Here is a 22,604-nt window from a genome sequence, read left to right as displayed (position 1 = left end):
AAGGTCAAGCGATCATCCAACTCAACTAAATCATACTTGAGCATGCGAGACTTTTCTAGAACATACCGATAAAGCATAGGGACTTGAAAAACTGGATGAACAACTGAGAATGTAGGAGGTAGGGCAAGTTTATAAGCGGCATCACCAACAATCCTCAAAATATCAAATTGCCCAATATACCTGGGGCTAAGCTTGCTCCACCTCCCAAATATTATCAGGCCCTTTATGGAGAAACTCAAAAGAATACCCAATCACCAACTCCAAAACTCAAAGGCTGGCGCCTATGATCCGCATATGTCTTATTCCTATTCTGAGCCTCTCTAAGTCTGTCTTGAATCATCAGGACTCTATCCAAAGCCTCCTAAAGAAAGTCTGTACCACTTAGCCTAGGCTCTAAAAACTCAAACTAACCGATTAAAGAGCAACAATGTTTGTCATATTAGGCATCATATAGGGCCATTTGAATACTCGAGTGGTAGATGTTCTACGAAAACTAAACAAAAGCCAAATACTGGTCCTACTTACCTCAAAAATCTAAAATACAAGCACGCAACATATGCTACAGTACTTGGGATAGTACGCTCTGACTGCCTATTGGTCTATGGATGAAAAGTTATGTCAAGATCAAAACGAGTGTCAAACTAGTCCTGAAAGGTCCTCCAAAAGCTAAAAGTGAACTAAGAACTCTTATCTGAGATGATAGACACATGTACCCCTTGAAGACGAACCACCTCCCGACTGCAGATACGATCCAATCTCTCGGCATTGAAGGAAGTTCGAATGGGAAGAAAGTATCCTAACTTTCCCAATCGATCCACGATGACCCAAATATTGTCAACACGTATAAGAGTCTAAGGCAATCCGACAATAAAGTCCATGGTGATACACTCAAACTTCTATACTGGAATGGGTAATCTATGAAGCTCACCACCAGGCCTCAAGTGCTCGGTCTTCACCTACTGACAATACAATCAATGGGATACATAATTCTCGGAATCTCTTCTCATGCTGCTCTACCAGTAATGTTATCTCATATCATGATACATATTCACTATGCTCGAATGGATAGAATATCTGGAATCATGGGCCTAATGAAGGATCAGCTGAATTAAGCTTCCAACTCTCTGAATACAGATATGACCAACTTGTCACAACCTGATTTCTTGAGTCATGATGGCACCTACTTTAACCCACCAGTAGGTAAGCCATCCCACAACCAAAAATAATAAGTAATGGGTGTTGGATAGAGACAAAATGGAAGCAAAAGTTTAAATACAAAAATAGGAGATAAAGCAGAAGAAAACTAAAATATATATAATAATATCCCTCCTAGAACCTGGAAGTCATAAGAATAGAGCTGCTAAATAAAAGAGTACAAGTCCCAAAAGTGAATCTAAACTACAAAGGCTTGTCTCAAAAAACAAAAGACTAGCAGACAAAATACAGATGGAGACAGGTAAAGTCCAGAACTCCATATGCTCACCCTCGCCTCCAAATCCAACAACTATAGGCTCAATATCAATGCTGGTAACCGGCGCTCAGACCTGCATCACAAAAATAGATTTTGATTGTAGTATGACTACTGAAATAATAGGTACTCAGTAAACATCATAGGCCGACTGAGAAGGAAAATTAAAGGTAATATGAAATACTAGAATCTAAAAACAATAAAAGTCAACTAGCAGAAAGCAAAATGTAATGCACACGAGTGTACTAAGAACAGAATGGAAGTAAGTAACAACTAGCTAAACCTAACTGGACCCCATATTGCCAAAAGGTACACTTATGTACAAGTTTAAGTAAAACACAAACGGACTCCCATAGCGCCGATAGGTACACTGCAGAGTCAAGAATCACGAGGAAAATATGAGGATACTTCCAGTATTACCATGACCTTTCACGGATTGAACATAGTCAACTTTATGCCAGGGACTTTAATCGCAGAGAGATAGTAGCCAAAGACTCTAACCAAGGAAAAGAATAAGCCAAAGACTCTAACCAAGGAAAAAAATAAGCCAAAGACTCTAACCAAGGCAGAAGATACGCCAAGGACTCTAACCAAGGTGAAAGATACACCAAGGACTCTAACAAAAGAGAAAGATACACCAAAGACTCTAACCAAAGCAAATGATATGCCAAGGACTCTAACCGAGGCAAAATATAAGAGAAGGACTCTAACCAACGTGAACGAGTTGAGGTAGGGACTTTAACAATAACCAAAAGGAGTGAATTAGGGACTTAAATCAAGAATAAAAGATGAGTTGGCTAGATTTAGAATTATTGGCCAAATGAGCATCAAGGGGAGAACCCCAAATTGATAGCCCTCAATAAATCACTCCAAGCCCGAATCGACGAGTGGCCACTAAAATAAGAACTAAGTAACTAGAGTCGACATAAGTAGGGGACTAGGGATAATAGGTCGCAAGCATTGGTTTACTGCCTAACTAAGGCATAGACTATCAAAATCAAGTCTACTATATCAGTCTACAGGGAGCTAAGCCATCTGAAACGATGTTAGAGCAAAACTAAGGCCTATTGGTTCCTGACCATGTAAGTATATAGAAATCACTAGTCTAAGACTAGACTAAGGCCAAATATGCTCAATATCAACCAATAAACATATATCAAACACACCACAAGGTAAGGATGATCTCAAACAATAAAGCTAATACACTCTCAGTCCCAAAAACCTGATAGAATAGCCTAAAATATGAGTTCCAACAAAATAAGCACGATAAATTAGGTTCCCACCCCAAATTCACACAAATCAACATAAATCTACATATTCAAGCTCAATCTAAGAAATGTTAAGTTGTAGCCTACCTCATAGCAGACCGCGCATGCTCCGCATCATAATTCTAGAGCTTTTCCCTTAGTATGGCCTCCGAATGTTGCTATATTATCAAAAATACAATGTCAAGACGGCCGTATATACACTAAAATCGCATTAAATGAAGACGTACCAAAATTGGAGTCTAAAACAAAAATGTGGAATCCGCACTAAGAATCCTAAAATTGACTCAATTAAAAAGTCCTATTTACCTCTCAAAACTTGTATTCGAAAATGAGATACAATTTGGGGATCAGAAAATCCCAAAATCAAGACATGCATAAAATCACCATTAAAGCTAAGAACAAGAGCGCTGGCAGCCCCTTTGGGGTGGAAATTACCTCAAACGAGTGATCCCCAACAATTCCCCGAACACTTCCATGCGTAGCCACACAATTTCTAAACAACCTAAGCTTTGAATCACCCAATTTAGACCTTTGTAGCTCAAGATATTGCCAACTGAAGTGTTCTAGGAAGAGTTGATCGCATCTGGTATTTTAAATAAAAGACCACAAAAAATTGAACTTCGTGAACGTTGCCAGAAGCGCCCACGAACGTGGAGGGTCGGCACCCAGAGCTCCTCGAACGTGGTGCCTGGCTTGCGAACACGAAGGAGAGAAGGCCAAAACCTCATGAATGAGGCATGGGCCCTGCAAATGCAGAGACCAAGTTCACTAGCCTTCATGAACATGGCGCATTGCCCGTGAACGTGTAGGGAATTTCATGCATGCACCGGCTGGTGCACATCAGCTCGTTTTGGCTAGTCCAAAATCTCTAACGGGGTGATCGGGATTCGTTCGAAACCCCGTGCATGCAAATGACATATGCTACCCCATCAAATTCGACATTCCGGACTCAACAACGATTTTGAAACTTCAAACCGAGGTAGTCTAGACAAAAAGTGTATCCCACATCCAAGCACCGTTTTTAGCCAATTTCCACAAAGAGGCACGGGATTAACCCATAAGCCTTGGGAGATGCACATTTACCTGATGTTTTGACTGAAGTCAATAATTCAAGTTTCAAAAGCTCCAAAGCACAGAAACTTGCATAAAAACTGAATGAACGACTAGGAGGCCGGACTGTCAGTGCCAACAACTCATAAATATCTTGGGGTCGCTACAAGAAAGTTCTAAATGATGAAAAGAATGCATTAATATAGAAATAACCCAGAGGGTCATTAAAACTTTTCAGCATACCCACTAGGTTCTGGATCATACTTCTACCATTTTCCACCAGAATCTGAAGACATCTGAGGGACTCAATCTAAAGTCTTAAGTCTTTTCCAATGAAGAAACTAGGCTACAACACCTAAGCTTAGGGAAAACATTCTCTTTTTCTCCCATAGAAAACCTTTCAAACACCGTATTTAAAGCAACCCCATGCACAGAAGACAATTATGGTATTAAAATTCATCCTTACTTGCTTTTTTAGCTCCGTAAAAGCAGTGAACTCAAAAAAAATTATAGGTTTCTTCTCAGCTAGGATAGCCAACTCTAATGAAATAGAAATACATCGTCATATTTGAAAGAAGACGTATTTTCTTCAAGTAATGAGATGAGAGTTCCTAGAGTCCATAGTACTTTGAAATGGTCAAGTGTGCAGGAATATATTGTTTAATAGAGGTGGACTTACATTGGGGTTAGGGAGTCACCCGTTAACCTTGGACATATTCCTAATTACATTTGTATATACCTTAAATAAGGTCTATATGGTATCCTGGGAACCCTGATGTACGAATGTTGTCTGGGGGCACATGAATTACAACTTCTGAAATAAATAAGTACACAATTCTTAACGAAGTAAATGTTTGGCAAGTGTCATCTTGCTCTTCATGTCCAAATAATCATGTTATCTCTAATTTCTATTACTTTTATGATCTCTTTAGGACTCATGATCACTAATCCAGTTTTAAAAGGCCACTTTCCAGTTTTCAAAGAGGTTCACACAAAGATGAAATTCTTCATGCTTGTAGAATTTAGAAAGAAAAACTGTTTATGGAATTTGTATTATAAACAATTGTACCATCAAGAACCCAAAAGACTTCCAAGGATATGGTCGTAAGCTTGTTGCTTTAGCTTAGCATGTGAGTTATGTATCAATATGTGGTAGTTTATAGTTTTAATTTCATTAAATTTTTTTCAGTTTTTCCTCCAAAGTTTGCTCAATCGGTTCCATACCTTACTGATTGGGAGACTTATTTGGAGGACTCACTGGACAGCGATGGAGGAAAACGGTGTGTAACCATAATGGTTCACTTGCTATCCGGCAGGGATGGCCTAAATTTTCATCTGAACATGATCTGGAAGTGGGCGACTTCTTGGTTTTCCACTATTTACCGGATGATCAACACTTCATTGTTCAAATATTTGGAACAAGAGGTTGTGAAAAGATCAGCTTCTGCAGTGACATTAGCAAAGGAAAACAAAGGGAAAGGACTTATCCGGAAGCAACTAACCCCCTGCTTCAAATAACATCTAGTGCACATTTAGATGTTGAAATCGACTCAGAAGAACCGTCGCCAAAGTTCGTGGCTGGAACTCATATGGTTAGTGAACTAGCAAAACAATCCACTGGCGGGTCCAAAAGATGAGAAATCAAAAGAAGCATCTCAGTTTGGTAAGCTTTCTGTTCACAACAAATTGTTAGGATTCTTTTGTTTTTATTGCGTTGTGTTGTCTTGATTATACATATTAGGGCTATATAGTTGAGGCAGTGATGAATTGGTTTCGTTGACTCTATGTTGAGCTTGACTTCAGTCTTTTGCTGGTCAAAATGTAGTCTCAGACATATCTAGTGCAATCCTACAAGTGGGGTATTGGAAGGGTAGTGTATACGCAGATCTTAAACCTACCTTGAAAGTTAGTGAGATTGTATCGATTGACACTCGGCATAAGGAAAAAGCAGTTCAGAAAAAAAGAAAATAACGGGAGTGAAGAAGTGTTTGTTTTTTAAAAGATGACGGAGCAACAAAAATATTATAAGTCTCTAAATAGCCAACTTAAAACAAGAATTTACATAATTTAAAATTAAGGAAAATAAAACATCACGAGGCTTTGCATGAGATTAGAATCAACTCATAGAAATTTGCAAGTTGGTACTGTGCTCTGACAGCCTTTGAGAATCTTCTTACTGTCCTTTTTTGTTGTTATTGTTGTTGTTGTGAGCCTGCAGATTCTGGAGATGCACTGTTCCTTAATGCAGTCATCTTTTCCTGTTTGGTCGATGTCGATGGTCAAGATTGTCTGGTAACATCTTGTTTAAATATAAATCCTTCTGTGATTTTGGTGGATTGTAATATTCTTACTATTTGATGGATTCTCTATGAATATTTATCAATACGGGCATGTACGGGCATGTCAGGTCTGCGTACACTCTACCCTCCCCAGACCCCACGATGTGGGATTTCACTGGGTTGTTGTTGTTGTTGTTAGTTTGCATGCATTTTAACATTCTTTTCGTCAAACTTTTGCATTTAATAAGATGTTATATAGGGAATATTTTTTAGGACACTTTTGGGCTTAAATACTATAAAATATTTTTGACGATTCATGATGATTATACACACGATTGGGATTAAAATTTTTCTTTTAATTTTGAGTCTATAATTTTTCTAAAATAAGCATCTCCGAGATCACACTGGACACACTATAACTTATTATTAACATGTTGATCAAGTATAACTACGTTTTAAATTTTGCGCCTTCAAAGCAGGACATGTCAACAATGACATCTAAAGTGAATGAGTATTTTTCTGATTGTGAGGTTTGATTTTCTCGAAATATATGAATCGGTTGGTTAGTTAGACCTCTCTTTGTCATACTTCTTTTTTTATCAAAGAAACAGAATGATTTCCATCAACTCTTACGTGTGCAGACATTCCATTAGGTTTCTCTTTGTAAATAAGAAATATTGCTTCTTCGGTTTATAATCTAAAGAGGAAGATTTCGTGTAGAAGCAAGATCTACGTTAAAATGATTTTTCAGAATGCTAGTCCTTTCTATTAGAGGGAGAAAACACCACAACTAAAGTTTGATATGATAATAAATAATGAAAATAAATTGGACATGAAAATTTTACATGGAAACACCTCAAACAGATAAAAGGAAAAAACCACGGGGTAGAAGGATTTTACTATTATAATATGGGAGTACACTTCTCTAAAATACAAGGAAAAAACAACAATAAGCACTTCTCTCTTGTAAAAGGAATAACTCACTAAAGAGGACACTCAAGACTACAATATTTATCTTGGTGTATAACTCTCTTTGTATTCTTACTGTTTTGGATTGTATTTTTGTGGGATGATCTAAATGAGGGAAAGATGTCCTCTATTTATAGGAGACTGAAAATGCATGAAATACGCATTTTTGTGTAAAATACACATTTTCTTGTCAAAAGTTGCTAAAGGAGTCAACAACTTTTGAAACGCGTAAAATATGCGTTTTGTTCTTGAACTGTGCATGTGCACCTTCCTTTTTGACTTTCTTGCATTCTCCCACTTGAAAATTTAATTGATAATCAATTAAGTCTTCACACCATCATTTCTACCCAATTACTGCAATGCTACGTTTCTTCTAGGCTAATAGAAGATCAACAACATATAAACTTGTTAGTGTTGATCGGTTTCGTAAACATATCTGCTAGGTTGTAATTAGTGTGAATTTTCTGAATATCCACACTAGCTTCTTCCACCTTCTCATGAACAAAGTGATACTGAACTCATATGTGCTTTGTCCTTAAATGGAATGTCGGATTCTTTGCAAGATGCAAAGGGCTCTGACTTTCACAAAACAGAGCAACCTTCTCTTGTTTGTGACTGAGCTCCTCCAGTAAAATCTGCATCCATATTGCGTCTTTGCTAGCTTATGTAGATGCTACATATTCTTCTTTCGTCGTAGATGTAGCCACGATAGACTGCAATTTTGAAATCCAGCTTACAGCTCCTCCAGCAAGAGTTAACACCTAACCTGTGGTGGACTTTATTTTATCAAAATCATCTGCATAATCTGAATTAAAATAACCTTTAATAGTAAAGTCTGATCCTCTATAACACATTGCAACATCTGAGTTACGCTTAATATATCTCAGGATCCTCTTAATAGAATTCCAATGCTCTCTACCAGGATTAGCTATGTATCGACTAACCCCTCCTACTGCTTGTGTAATTTCAGGTCTTATACATACCATGGCGAACATTAAACTTCCCACTGCTGATGCATACGGTACTCGGGACATCTCCATCCTCTGTGCTTTGCTAGGACTCATACTTGAAGATAACTTAAAATTAATAGGAAGTGGGGTAGAAATTGACTTACAGTCTTGCATCTTGAAGCGTTGCAAGATTTTCTTCAAGTAGTTCTCTTTTGAAAGCCAAATCTTTCTATTATTTCTGTCTCGGTGAATTTGAATTCCTAGAATCTTTTTTTCTGGTCTCAAGTCCTTCATTTCAATCTTCCTAGTCAAACGTTCCTTTAAATTTGTAAGACGATCTTTGTTGGGACCTTCTGCCAACATGTCATCAACATACAACAACAAAATAATAAAATCGTCATCACCAAATCTCTTGTAATAAACACAAGGATCTGAACTATGTCTGTTGTATCCAAGACTTATAATGAAGGAATCAAATCTCTTATACAACACATCGGCGCTTGTTTGAGAGCGTATAGAGATTTGTTCAACTAGCAAACTAAGTTCTCTTTTCCCTATTCTTCAAAACCTTCTAATTGGAGCATGTAAATTTCTTCTTCAACCTCTCCATGAAGAAATGCAGTTTTGACATCTAACTGTTCCAAGTATACAAGTCAAATGTAGCACACATTGCCAGGACCACTCAAATTATTTTGAGTCAAACCACCGGAGAAAATATCTCATTTAAGTCTATACCTTCTTTCTAAGCGAATCATTTTACCATAAATCTTGCATGATACTTCTCCACTTGATCATAACAATTGCGTTTGATCTTTGTTATATCTCATATTTTATACAGTTGGATATTTTAAAGTAGCTAAAGTGAAGGGAATGACCATCTTCCAAAATTTATTTTAATATACAAATTGGTTATGAATATTATTTATGAACATTAATAGTGTAGAAAGTTGGGAAAGGCAAAGGGCAAAAAGAAAAATTCGCAAAATGGCCTATGGTAGTATTGTGGAAGGCTAGGGGTAAAACGTGAATTTCACAAAGTGTTCAAGAATGTTCTTGAAAGACCAAAGTGTTCAAGAAAATTCATTTAGGGGTGCACACTTTTATGTCCATGTGATGAATATATATGAATCAAAGTGTACATGGCAAGACAATTAAGTCATCTTTATTTTTATTTTTTTAAAGAAAGTTTTAGAAAAATAGAGAAGGGGGTCATGTGTCTATATTGTTAATTGAGGGCTTTAATTATAAATATGGATAAATGTTGGAATCTATATATATATGATAGGTCATCTTTTTAATTCAAGAGAGTTCTAGAGAAAGAAAAAAGAGAAGAAACTAGAGAGAAAGAGAGAAAGACCTACAGATTTGGAGAAGAAAAGAGGTAAGTTTTTCGATTTCGTTCTATGAATTAATTATCTAGGGTATACCATGATGTTATGAAGGTATTGTTAATGTAAATTTATGGTTTGGAGAAGCCCAAAATATTACCAAACAGCCCCAAAATTTTAGCCGTGCTACGGGAGCTTCCGAGGTAAGTTTTGGTAAATTTTGAGCAAGGTAAGGTTTTCTCTTTCAATTGAAGTTTATGAGGTCGTTATGGGGTATGTTAAATGTACTAAATTATGCGGGAAGTGGAAAAAATATACAAGGATGCTTGACGTTAGAAACAACTAAATAAAAGTCGTAGTAGTTAAATCGAAGTCGCGTAGTGTGTTGTTGTTGTGGTGCTGTGGTTGCATCTGGTCGGGTTGCATTTGGCAAGGCTTTAAAGTTTTTTAAAAAGGGTGTGGGTACTTCTGGTTTCAGCCACACGACCCCCTGTTTAGTATGGTTAAATAATTTACGAAATAAATGTTAAAAACTCTATTTTGGTATCGTAAATTTTGAGCTAGTTGTTTGAAGTTGTATTGTGGAATATTGAAGTGATTTAATGGTATATGTGCTGCTTGTTGTTGTTGGATGATGGTTTTTGATATTGTGGCCGAGTTGAAATCTCGGGGATGGTGTATTTACAGGGGAAGTCCTGCCGAAATTTCGATAGACAAAATGTTAGTTTAGGATGAGAATCTTGGATATCTACAACTAATGTTTGCATTAGTTAACATTGTTATAAATTTTTAGGAAGGCCAAGAGTTAAGTGGGATTGACTAAAAAAGCGGACAAGGTATGTGAGGCTTACCCTTTTCTTTCAAGGCATGATCCCGATGTTATGGTTTCATAAGTGCTTCCATATTTTCTTTGTTTTCAAAAGCTAGGTGTGAATGGTCCCAAGGAAATGACTACTTTTCCTATAACCCGTCAATGTTTTCCAAAATGTCTATAGTTTCCCAAAACAAAGGTTTACAGTATTACAAGCTTTTATGGCAATAATGATGGATATGTTTTACAACGACATTGATGATGTCGAGGATGAGAATATGTCTATGATGGCTATGATAAGAACGGCTTCATGTCTGAAAGGTGCTTGATATGACTCTGGTCTTGATTTTTGAATAATAGTCTCATCTTATAGCAATTGTTCATTCCAGGTGAGACAAAGCGACCATGGTTAGTCCATAATACAATCGGAGGTTACCGACCTTCTATCACTCCGATAGATACATGACTTTCGTTGGGCTCTCATGCATGCTGTCTATATGTATATGTATATGGGGGATATGGGGAAGGGCCATATGTTGCGCTATAGACGCATTGTTACCTGGTCAGTTTGCGTAATTTTTATCCCGAACGCAGGATGCCCGGATGCGGGACATATATGGGCGATATGACATGTTCTATTTTCTATTATATGAAAAAGAAATATTTTTAAAGAAAAAGACTAGCATGCATGGAATCTGGCCTAAAAGGCACTCATATGTACAGGATACTCTCTTATCTCACTATATGTTCTATGATTCTATGATATGGTTGTTTATACCTTACGTTCTTTATTATGCTGATTTGCATGCCTTACATACACGGTACATTACTCGTACTGACCCTCTTTTCTCCAGGAGCTACGTTCCATGCTGCGCAGGTACACCCAGACGAGTAGAAGCTATTATAAAAGATGTTAGCAACTCCACTTGATCCTAGAGTGCTACTGAGTCAGAGTATATGCGCTATGGTGTTTCATTCGAAGTTAGAGACTTTGCAGACAGAGTCGTGGGTATAGAGTGTCAGCTTATAAGCGGCATCACTAGCCAATATGTTATTATATCGTATGTCATGAGTTTTATGGGATAATGGATTTTGAAAACCAAGATTCACAAAGCTTAGCTATGTTTTTCATTTCTTTTTGATGTACAAGTCTAAAGAGATTAAGTATGTAATATGAGGTAGCGGGTTCGCTCGGCTCCGAGCATGGGGTCAGGTGCCCATCACACCTTATTAAGATCGGGATATGACAAAATTGTATCAGAGCAGGTTGGTCTAAGGATTGTCTACAAAGTCGTGTCCAGTAGAGTCCTTGTTATGGATATGAAGCCAGACACATTTATAAGCAGGAGGTTGTGGGGTATCTAGGGATTGTTGACCTTCTTTCCATCCTAGATCGTGCGATAGAGTCAAGTCATAGGAAAAGAGATTCCCTATATGAGCCTTATACGCGATAGAAGGAGGTGAGTAGCGATATGGCGAGTTATAGAGGTAAGTCTGGATATATTTGCTTTGCTACCTGAAACTAGAAATACTGGATGCCTGGAATGTGTCATATAGCTGTATGTTCTGTGAGGTACTGTTGATGTTTGCTACGCACAGATTTTGAATAGTAGGCGTGGTGAGGAGATCCTGCCAGATTGGGTATGCTTAACATGAAGAAGAGTAGGAAGGAAATACTGTAAATAAATAATAAGTGAGATGCGTTATTTCAGATAGGTTATGGATTTGGCATGGCGATGAAGATGCGATCACTACCCTCGAGAATCTGGGAGTCCAGGACGAAAGATAGTCATGCGCGAAAGCGAAAGGTGAAGATTGAGGATCAAAAAGGGCAAACTAGTAATTGTAAAAGAAGGACGTGTTAAGAAAGTGTCTCGGAACCTGTAAGACGTTGACTTGCTCCCGATAATGTAATAATGGTCATGCGAGGGAATGGACGCGATTATATCGGCATTAATGCACCAAATTCTATCAAAGTTACGAGGTTAAACGTGCTTAGGTGGGAGCAATTTTAGGATGTGTGACCTCCCTGGAAAGGATGCAAGAATTCTATATATTCAGATGTAAGAGACAAATGAGAGGTTAGAGTAACCTAAGGAAAAACTAGAGTTTATATGGAATGGCTGGAAACCTTAAGAGGCCGTGTAAGATGAGGTAGACTAGGCTGGTGAAGAGACAGAAAGTGCATCACAGCTTTGGAATAAGAATATGCTCGAATAGCGTTTGGAAGTATTTTGTGGGCTAGTTGATAGTAAATACATACATGTACATATGAATGTGTAGGATGTCCCACATACGATTGTATCGGTGAACATGTGAGTTCCAGCAATTGGTGTCACGGTAAGGAAGGCATTAATCACACAAGGGTACCGAAGATCGAGCGACACCAAGAATAAAGGGTACAATTGTTGCAACGTACGCTACTATTATTTGACTATAGGTTAAGATTGAAAATTCTAGTGGAACGATATTTGGAAAATAAAGAAAGTAAGTGGATAGAAAATAAAGAGATCAAAGTATTAGAAGGAGGTGAAAAGTAAGGAACCCTCAGTAAGTGAAACTTCGGAGAAAAATCACCGTCAAAGCGCGAGACCATATTATATTAGGCCAAAGAGGGATCACAATATTATCAAGTACCAGAAAAGGAAACCCATAACATGGATGAGGACTCGTGTAAGACCTAGGAGTTCGAGTATAAGGAGAATGGAGTACGGGAGAAGGAATGGGCATGAAAAAAAGAACAACAATAAGGTCAGTTGAACATTCAAGGACGAATGTTCTAAAGGGGGAAAGATGTTATATCCCGTATTTTATACAGTTGGATATTTTAAAGTAGCTAAAGTGAAGGGAATGACCATCTTCCAAAACTTATTTTAATATACAAGTTGGTTATGAATATTATTTATGAACATTAATAGTGTAGAAATTAGGGAAAGGCAAAGGGCAAAAAGAAAAATTCGCAAAGTGGCCTATGATAGTATTGTGGAAGGCTAGGGGTGAAACGTGAATTTCACAAAGTGTTCAAGAATGTTCTTGAAAGACCAAAGTGTTTAAGAAAATTCATGTAGGGGTGCACACTTTTATGTCCATGTGATGAATATATATGAATCAAAGTGTACATGGCAAGACAATTAAATCATCTTTATTTTTATTTTTTTAAAGAAAGTTTTAGAAAAATAGAGAAGGGGGTCATGTGTCTATATTGTTAATTGAGGGCCTTAATTATAAATATGGATAAATGGTGGAATATATATATATATGATAGGTCATCTTTTTAATTCAAGAGAGTTCTAGAGAAAGAAAAAAGAGAAGAAACTAGAGAGAAAGAGAGAAAGACCTACAGATTTGGAGAAGAAAAGAGGTAAGTTTTTCGATTTCGTTCTATGAATTAATTATCTAGGGTATACCATGATGTTATGAAGGTATTGTTAATGTAAATTTATGGTTTGGAGAAGCCCAAAACATTACCAAACAGCCCCAAAATTTTAGTCGTGCTACGGGAGCTTCCGAGGTAAGTTTTGGTAAATTTTGAGCAAGGTAAGGTTTTCTCTTTCAATTGAAGTTTATGAGGTTGTTATGGGGTATGTTAAATGTACTAAATTATGCGGGAAGTGGAAAAAATATATAAGGATGCTTGACATTAGAAACAACTAAATGAAAGTTGTAGTAGTTAAATCGAAGTCGCGTAGTGTGTTGTCGTTGTGGTGCTGCGGTTGCAGCTGATAGGGTTGCATGTTGCAGGGCTTTAAATTTTTTTAAAAAGGGTGTGGGTGCTACTGGTTTCAGCCACACGACCCCCTGTTTGGTATGGTTAAATATTTTACGAAATAAAGGTTAAAAACTCTATTTTGGTATCGTTAATTTTGAGCTAGTTGTTTGGAGTTGTATTGTGGAATATTGAAGTGATTTAATAGTATATGTGCTTCTGGTTGTTGTTGTTGGATGGTTTTTGATATTGTGACCGAGTTGAAATCTTGGGGATGGTGTATTTACAGGGGAATTTCTGCCGAAATTTCGATAGACAAAATGTTAGTTTAGGATGAGAATCTTGGATATCTACAACTAATGTTTGCATTCGTTAACATTGTTATAGATTTTTGGGAAGGCCAAGAGTTAAGTGGAATTGACTAAGAAAGCGGACAAGGTATGTGAGGCTTACCCTTTTCTTTCAAGGCATGATCCCGATGTTATGGTTTCATAAGTGCTTCCATATTTTCTTTGTTTTCAAAAGCTAGGTGTGAATGGTCCCAAGGAAATGACTACTTTTCCTATAACCCGTCAATGTTTTCCAAAATGTCTATAGTTTCCCAAAATAAAGGTTTACAGTATTACAGGCTTTTATGGCAATAACGATGGATATGTTTTACAACGACATTGATGATGTCGAGAATGAGAATATGTCTATGATGGCTATGATAAGAACGGCTTCATGTCTGAAAGGTGATTGATATGACTCTGGTCTTGATTTTTGAATAATAGTCTCATCTTATAGCAATTGTTCCTTCCATGTGAGACAAAGCGACCATGGTTAGTCCATAATACAATCGGAGGTTACCGACCTTCTATCACTCCGATAGATACATGGCTTTCGTTGGGCTCTCATGCATGCTGTCTTTATGTATATGTATATGGGGGATATGGGGAAGGTCCATATGTTGCATTATAGACACATTGCCACCTGGTCAGTTAGCATAATTTTCATCCCGAACGCAGGATGCCCGGATGCGGGATATATGTGGGCGATATGACAGGTTCTATTTTCTCTGTATATGAAAAAGAAATATTTTTAAAGAAAAAGACAAGCATGTATGGCATCCGGCCTAAAAGGCACTCATATGTACAGGTTACTCTCTTATCTCACTATATGTTCTATGATTCTATGATATGGTTGTTCATACCTTACATTCTTTATTGTGTTGATTTTTATGTCTTACATACTCGACACATTACTCATACTGACCCTCTTTTCTCCAGGTGCTGCGTTTCATGCCGCGCAGGTATATCCAGACGAGTAGAAGCTATTATATAAGATGTTCCAGCGGGGTTAGCAACTCCACTTATTCCTGGAGTGATACTGAGTCAGAGTATATGCGCTATGGTGTTTCGTTCGAAGTTAGAGACTTTGCAGACAGAGTCGTGGGTATAGAGTGTCATCTTGTAAGCGGCGTCACCAGCCAATATGTTATTATATCATATGTCACGAGTTTTATGGGATGATGGATTTTGAAAAGCAAGATTCACAAAGCTTAGCTATGTTTTTCATTTCTTTTTGATGTACAAGTCTAAAGAAATTAAGTATGTAATACGAGGTAGCTGGTTCGCTCGGCTCCGAGTATAGGGTCGGGTGCCCATCACATCCTATTAAGATCAGGGTATGACAATCTTGTAGACCCATTTGTTTCTAATGGAATTCCTTCCTTGTGTTAATTGAACAAGATCCCATATTTTATTTTTATGAAAAGCTTTAATTTGTTCTCGCATTACTGCCATCCACAGAGATGATTCTTGACCTTTCAAACCCTCGTGAAATGTTGAAGTCTCTCCATCCTCTGTTAATAGATAGTATGCAACATTGCCCTCCATAGAATAATCTGAGTGCCAAGTTGGTTCTCTTCTGTCCCTAATTGACCATCGAACTTGTGGAGTTTCGATCTCTGCCTACTCTTGTTTTTCGTGCTCTGGTGCTGCTTTAGAAAAAACTAAAACTTCTTCTATTTCTTCGATTTCAACAGTAGTAGTCTCTGATTTTTCTTTCAAAGTGATACCTTCTTTTGCATGTATTTTTTTTTCAACAAATACAACATCCCTGTTGATTACCACCTTGCGGGCAGTGGGATCCCACAAGCGATACCCCTTGACTCCATCAGCATACCCTAAGAAAATGTATTTCCTGGAATTTGGATTCAACTTTGATTTTTCTTAGGTGTTGTACATAACATAAGTATGACTTCCAAATATATGCAATCAAGAATAATCAGCTGGTTTTACTGTCCACATCTCTATTGGCATTTTCAGATCAATTGTGGTTGATGGTGACAGATTGATCACATAACAGGTGATTTTGAATGCTCCTTCCCAGAATAATTTTTCCAATCTTGTAGTTTCCAACATAGCTCTTGTCAGTTCCAACAAGGTTCTGTTCATCCGCTCTGCTACTCCATTTTGTTGTGGAGTATATGCCACTGTGAACTGCCTTTTAATATCTCTTATTTACAGAAATTATCAAATTCATCACCAGTGTATTCTCCTCCATTACTGTCCTCAAACACTTGATCTTTTTCTCAGATTGAAGTTCCACCCGCGCTTTGAACTCTTTGAAAATCAAAACAAAATCTGTCTTTCTCTTGATTGGATACACCCAACTTCTCCTGGAGTAATTGTCGATAAATGACACAAAATATTTCACTCTTAGGGACTCCACCAGGGCTTTCCAGACATCAGTAGTTTGATCCCTGGCGCGATGCGCCACTATTAGATGTGCAGGGTTTTAAGCCTATTTTGTCTTGGCGCTGCAGTGGCGCAACGCGCTACTATAGCGCCAGCAAGATTTTTGCCCAGTTTTCCAGATTTTTGAAGAGGGGCTACTTGAACTTTTCCCCTAATTATATATACCCTCACTTGGGACGTTTTAGTCTCATTTTTCCAGCCTCCTCACCTCCAAAGAAACCCTAACCTTCACCTTCTTCTCTCAAATCATCTCCAACAAGATTTGCCCTAAAAAATTCAAGGATTCAAGCTTCTCATTGAAGACTCAACAACAAGGTTTCTTCAAAATCTACTCTAAGGTATGTAAGACTAACCTAAAATATGGATTGAGTTCTTCCATTTGCCCATAGATGTGTTAGGTAGAAGTTGTGAAAGATTTGAACCTTTTATGAAGATTTTTCTTGAAATTTTTCTAAATTCTAGAATATTTTTATGTACTAGAAATTGATTGGCGATTTTCATGACTTAAAATCTTGAATAGTTATCTTTCATATTATTAACTACAAATGAATTTTTGTATATGAATTTATATGTATTGATGGTGTTCTTGAATTGAGTTTAGTTGAGAGTATGGATTCATGTATTCATTCATATGAACCCAAGATGAGATTTCTTTTTGGTCATAATTTGTCTTGAGTTTGAGATGGATGGTTTGTGTATATGTATTGATTGGAATGAAAAGAATGAATTGGAATAGTTATGAATGATGATGTTGGATGATGATGTTCGAGGTGAAGTGGATTGGAGTCTAATGTGATTATGTGATATGTGATTTACATAATTTGATTTGATTGGAGTCTTATGAATATTTTGAAAATAAATGATCTTTTGAGAAGGAGTTTTAAATAAATGATTTGTGAACATTTTGCATAAACTATTTATACACTATTTTTGAGTTTAAAGAATGAGTATTTTCATCTATGATTTAAAAATAGTTTAAGCATGAGTTGAATTTGAGAAGTCTTTTAATTATTTTTGAACATGAGTATTTTGAGTATAAACGAGTTAAGTATTTTTATATAAAAATGGTTATTTTGAGTTTGAGTTGAGGAGTTGAAATTATGTTCTAAATGCATGCAATATTTTTTACATCCATTGAGTTGAGATGGTATCAAATTTAAAGAGAAGAGTTTGATGATTGAGATGAGTCGATTGTGAAAGAAGGTCCAATGAGGCCAAAATTGATTGAGTTTTGAAAAGAGTCCAATGAGACTAAATGAGTTGATTTGAAATTAAGTCCTAAGAGACTAAATGAGTATTTTGAATATTTTACTCACTTGATAGATATGTGCGTATTGAGTCTTGAGAGGAGTATTGAGCATCGAATTGGGTAAGAGTATATTCCATAGTCGAATCCCATAAACTTCGCCGCCAACGTAGGAAGGGATTGTACCGTGTCAGATTTTTCCCTATTTTATTGTCCTAAAATAATAGGATTTGATTGATTAACGTATCCATGATTGGTTGATTCGTTCATACCCTGGCAAGTATGAACAGACGTTGCAACGACGTGGCTCGTTGTGCATCACCTACTTATAGGTGGTGGAATTGTTGTCGGTTAGATAAACTCCCAAATTGAGTGGATTGTACATGATATGATTGGTTTGATTGAGATTGTTTGATGATTGAGTTGGATTGTGTAATATTTCTAAGTTCTAATTTGCATATTTATTTAATTGAGTCCTTTGAATTGATTGTTGAATTGATTGCATATGATTGGATTGGATTGGATACGTGATATGATTGGATTGGATCAGATTGTACATGATTGGATGAGATCAAATTGTAAATGATTTGATTGAACTGTATTGTACATGATTGGATTGGATTGGATTGTATGATATATGATTGGTCTTTGTCTAAAATGTATTCTCACTTTAGACTTATGACACTTTGATTGAGTCTCTTTTATCTTTCTGGTCTTGAGATATTTGAACCAACGTTATTCTTCCTTGAGGTATGTTTCATTATGTCATATTACATACCCGTTCATTCCATGTACTGACGTCCATTTGGACCTGCATCGTTTTATGATGCAGAGACAGGTTTAAGAGATCGTCAATAGGAGCACCATTGAGGATTCATTTACACTCAGCTTATTGGTGAGTCCTCCCCTACATTCGGAGGACACCACTTATGTTATTCTTGCGTTGAGTTTAGCCCTTTTCATTTTGATTTGAGGTAGCCATGAACATGTCATTGGCACCAATTAGATAGTAGTGATAGAGACTTCATAGACTAGATAGTGATGGATCGATTGAGTATTTTCTTTCCTTGAATTATTCTTGTCAAACTATTTTAATGACGAATATTGGAGTTTGATTTGTTGGCTCATGGCCTTTCTTTCTTGAGTTAGATCGTTGATTTGGATTGCCCGTCAAATTATTTCTTTATTTTAAACTTTCCGCTAGTTGATTGATATTGAACGGATGGGTGAATGGACCAAGTGATTCGCTTGGGGACCAACAATGGTCCTCGAGTGCCGATCACGTCTAAGGTACCCTCTCGGGGCGTGACACTTGGCCTCGTACAATCCCGTAAGAGTATCCATATTTCCTTCATCGTCCGTTTTTCAGCCATAGTAGATAATACTTCATTAGCTAGTGTCAAGCGTCGATCAACAACTTCATTGCTGTCTATGTCGTTCCACTTGCTTTCATCAGTAAAGTCTGTGAGTTTGCCTTCAATTGCAACTAAGCAATTATCTTTTCTCGATATCGCTCTTATTTTTAATTTTCACAATGAGAAATTAGTCCCATTGAATTTTTCAACGTCAAACTTTATTGTACTCGACATTGTTATTTGCTTCACACCCTTCTAAATTATTTCTGAATATTTTTGCAAATAATCATGACAAACTGTACCGTCATTGAATTTACTATTCATGTGAATAATACTTTTCACCAAATTTTACTATTCACAGATAGTACCTTCGCATAAAACAGATAAAACAACCAAGGGTTCTGATACCACTGTTAAGGGGGAGGAAGCACCACAACTAAAGTTTGATATGATAATAAATAATGAAAATAAATTGGACACAAAAATTTTACGTGAAAACCCCTCAAAAAGATAGAGGAAAAAAACCACGGGATAGAAGGATTTTACTATTATAATATGGAGTACACTGTTCTCAAATACAAGGAGAAAACAACAATAAATAATTTTCTCTTGTAAAAGAAATAACTCACTAAAGAGGACACTCAGAACTACAATATTTATTTTGGTGTATAATTCTCTTTGTGTTCTTACTCTTTTGGATTGTATTTTTGTGGAATGATCTAAATGAGGGAAAGAGACCTTCTATTTATTGGAAACTAAAAATGCATAAAATACGCATTTTCGTATAAAATACGCGTTTTCTTGTCAAAAATTGTTAAAGGAGTCGACAACTTTTGAAACGCGTAAAATACGCGTTTTCTTCTTGGACGGTGCATGTGCACCTCCCTTTTTGACTTTCTTGCACTTTCATCACCTGAACTTGCACTACATTTTTGTTATTGAGTTCCTTTCTGCTCTACGTTGCATTTAGTTTCTTGTACTTGGTTGAGATTCTCTTTGTTTCCCGATTTCTGTATTCCTTGTTTGTCTCATTGAATCTAGACCTCCTTTATGCCTGTGCAGGAATTACCAGAATACTGGAGGAAAAATTTATTGGAAAGGGAAAAGCTGGGAGAATGGATTATTTATCTATGAGGACCGGATAAAAGAATCTGGCCTACCATTTATCATAGCAGATCAGGTTTTGATGCTTTGACATGTGGATGGAAAAAAGTTACTGAAGCTTATGGCTTGAATGCTGGAGATAGTTGTCTTTTTCAACTTGTAGATCAGCGGGGACGTCTATTTGATGTACGTAAAGTCTGAAAGTCCAGAAGTAATTAAGATGCCAAAAGAACTACTTGGAGTTGACAGTTACAAGGGGAATGAAGAAAAAGGAGCCATGCTAGTTTATCATTAATGATTGTTGAAAAACATTTAATTGTTGCCTTGTTGGGTCATATATTTTGTACTATCATTTTGAAGCTGCACCTTTTGTGCAACTATTACGCTAATACTCTTCACAAATTGTCATCTCATAATAGACAAACGTGGGATTTTCAATCTCAATTAAGTTCGGTACACGATCATGGGAACTTATTCAAAACTTTTCGCAACTCAATTATAGACGTCTGCAATATTTTGCGACTGAATCTTTTTGAGTCTAGTTACATGTTTGTTTAACTTTGTTTTCTGAGGTCCAATTTCAAGGAAGCATGTATTGCTTGTTAGGGTCTATGTTTTTTTTCTCCTATAACTCATGACATATACATGGTAACCCTATCCTACAAAGTGAAACACATGAGTGTTTTGACGATTCTTAGTAATAAGAAAAAGCATCAATATATCAAAATGCCAAAAATGCACAAACACCCTTGAATGTCCCATCTCTCACACCTTCCCTATCACGGTGGCACACTAGCAATCAAAGGTGTGAAAAACAAAGACAATAGGAAATAAAATCTGATGGCGATCTTCTTTATTCATGTATGGCCACCTCTCAGTTCAGTGATGCTAATTCTACAAATGTGGTTATAGGTGAAACTTCTAGAGTTTTTTTGGCAATAAATATGAAATATTTTCATAGACAAACCAAATGGTTACACCTAAGGAGGACCTAATGATCATACCCACCTTTTAGGAAGAGTAATATGATTAAGCAGGCCTCTAAGCAAAAACCAAACTAATTAGACAAACGTTGAATCAAAGACATTTAACAACTTTTTTCGATCCCTGGACTACTGCTATTCTTTATATAACTTCTTTCCTAATTTGCGACACTATAAAACTTCTATGTACAACTTCATTTCTAAAAAATTTCTAGCTCCTTGCACGCCATATGTGGTAGATTGTAGCCCCCCATACTGCAGCAACAACTTCCTTGTTGAATTGCCTCCACCTCTTATGTTTAATCCATTCCAAGCAGCTCCCAGTTTCCTGTTAAGGAATGGATACACCAGTCCATAAAGTAGTGTTTTCTTTTACTTCTTTAGTCCAACTGCAATCAGAAAATATATGCCCATGTGCATTGAGTTAATAATTTGCATCAAGTCAGCAACAAGTGCTTTAGTGAGCATGCCTTTCAGAGCAACATAGTTGTTACCCACAGAGATGCACCATTCGGAGTCAACAAATAGTGGTCATTCAGATACCAAGTTACCATATCAGTTTTAAGTGCATTCAAACTCTTCCAGTACCAACTGCAGTCCAATGGAAGGTGGTGTGTCCAGATATCAGGTTAGTTCTTCAAATAGAGCCCATGGACCCATCTGACCCATAGTAATTCTTTCTTTAAAGCAAGTTGCCAGAATAATTTTCCCACAGAAGACATATTCTAGCATTTTCTACTTTAAATGTTGAGTACGCCATATTTCTTTAGAACACATAGCTTGTACCATGCTACCTGTGACACCCCGGAAAATCTTTCGCAAAGAATCAAACCTTTCTTCACGTGTGAGTAGACTCGGGCCGGAGGACTTTTAATTCTACATGTGATTTAGGATTAATTCATAAGTATTTGAAGTGTGATAGATGTGTTTAGGGGTCATAAGGAATCTCTAACACCAAGTCGAGCCCAAAAAAAAATAAAAATCCAATCGATTAAGTTTTTGGACGAGTTAGTATAAAGGTCAACTTCAAACGACCATATCTCCTAGGATTTAATGAACTGGGTGGCCCACGACCTACCAAATTAAAGGTATTTGAGTCTTCTTTCCAACTCCACCAAGATTGCAATTTTTGGAGTTCGGAGTCAAAAGTTATGGCCATTTTACTACGAACTAGCACTGCAGGAATATTCAGGCCTGGGCGAAATATAGGCTTGGCGCCCCAGTGGCGCGACGCGCCACTATAGCGCCAGAAAACAGCCTCAGTAGTTTGATCCTTGGCGCGACGCGCCACTATTAGATGTGCAGGGTTTTAGGCCTATTTTGGCTTGGCGCTGCAGTGGCGCGAC

At 37.0% G+C, this 22,604-nt stretch overlaps 1 long non-coding RNA gene across 1 annotated transcript in view; it reads right to left on the bottom strand.

Annotated features, from left to right (window-relative positions):
* Positions 1 to 1,288: 1,288 nt before the first annotated feature.
* The window catches only part of LOC129895725 (uncharacterized), a 32,351-nt gene continuing 11,035 nt past the window's right edge, over positions 1,289 to 22,604 (bottom strand). Inside the window, exons 2-3 of the long non-coding RNA XR_008767838.1 lie at positions 2,824 to 2,894; positions 1,289 to 1,544 (exon numbers count right to left, since the gene is read on the bottom strand). This is a non-coding gene — a long non-coding RNA (uncharacterized LOC129895725). The remainder of the gene's footprint in view (positions 1,545 to 2,823; positions 2,895 to 22,604) is intronic.

This window comes from Solanum dulcamara, chromosome 7 (assembly GCF_947179165.1).
Source record: "Solanum dulcamara chromosome 7, daSolDulc1.2, whole genome shotgun sequence".
Taxonomy (NCBI): Eukaryota; Viridiplantae; Streptophyta; class Magnoliopsida; order Solanales; family Solanaceae; genus Solanum; species Solanum dulcamara.
This window is presented reverse-complemented; position numbering and strand designations above follow the sequence as displayed.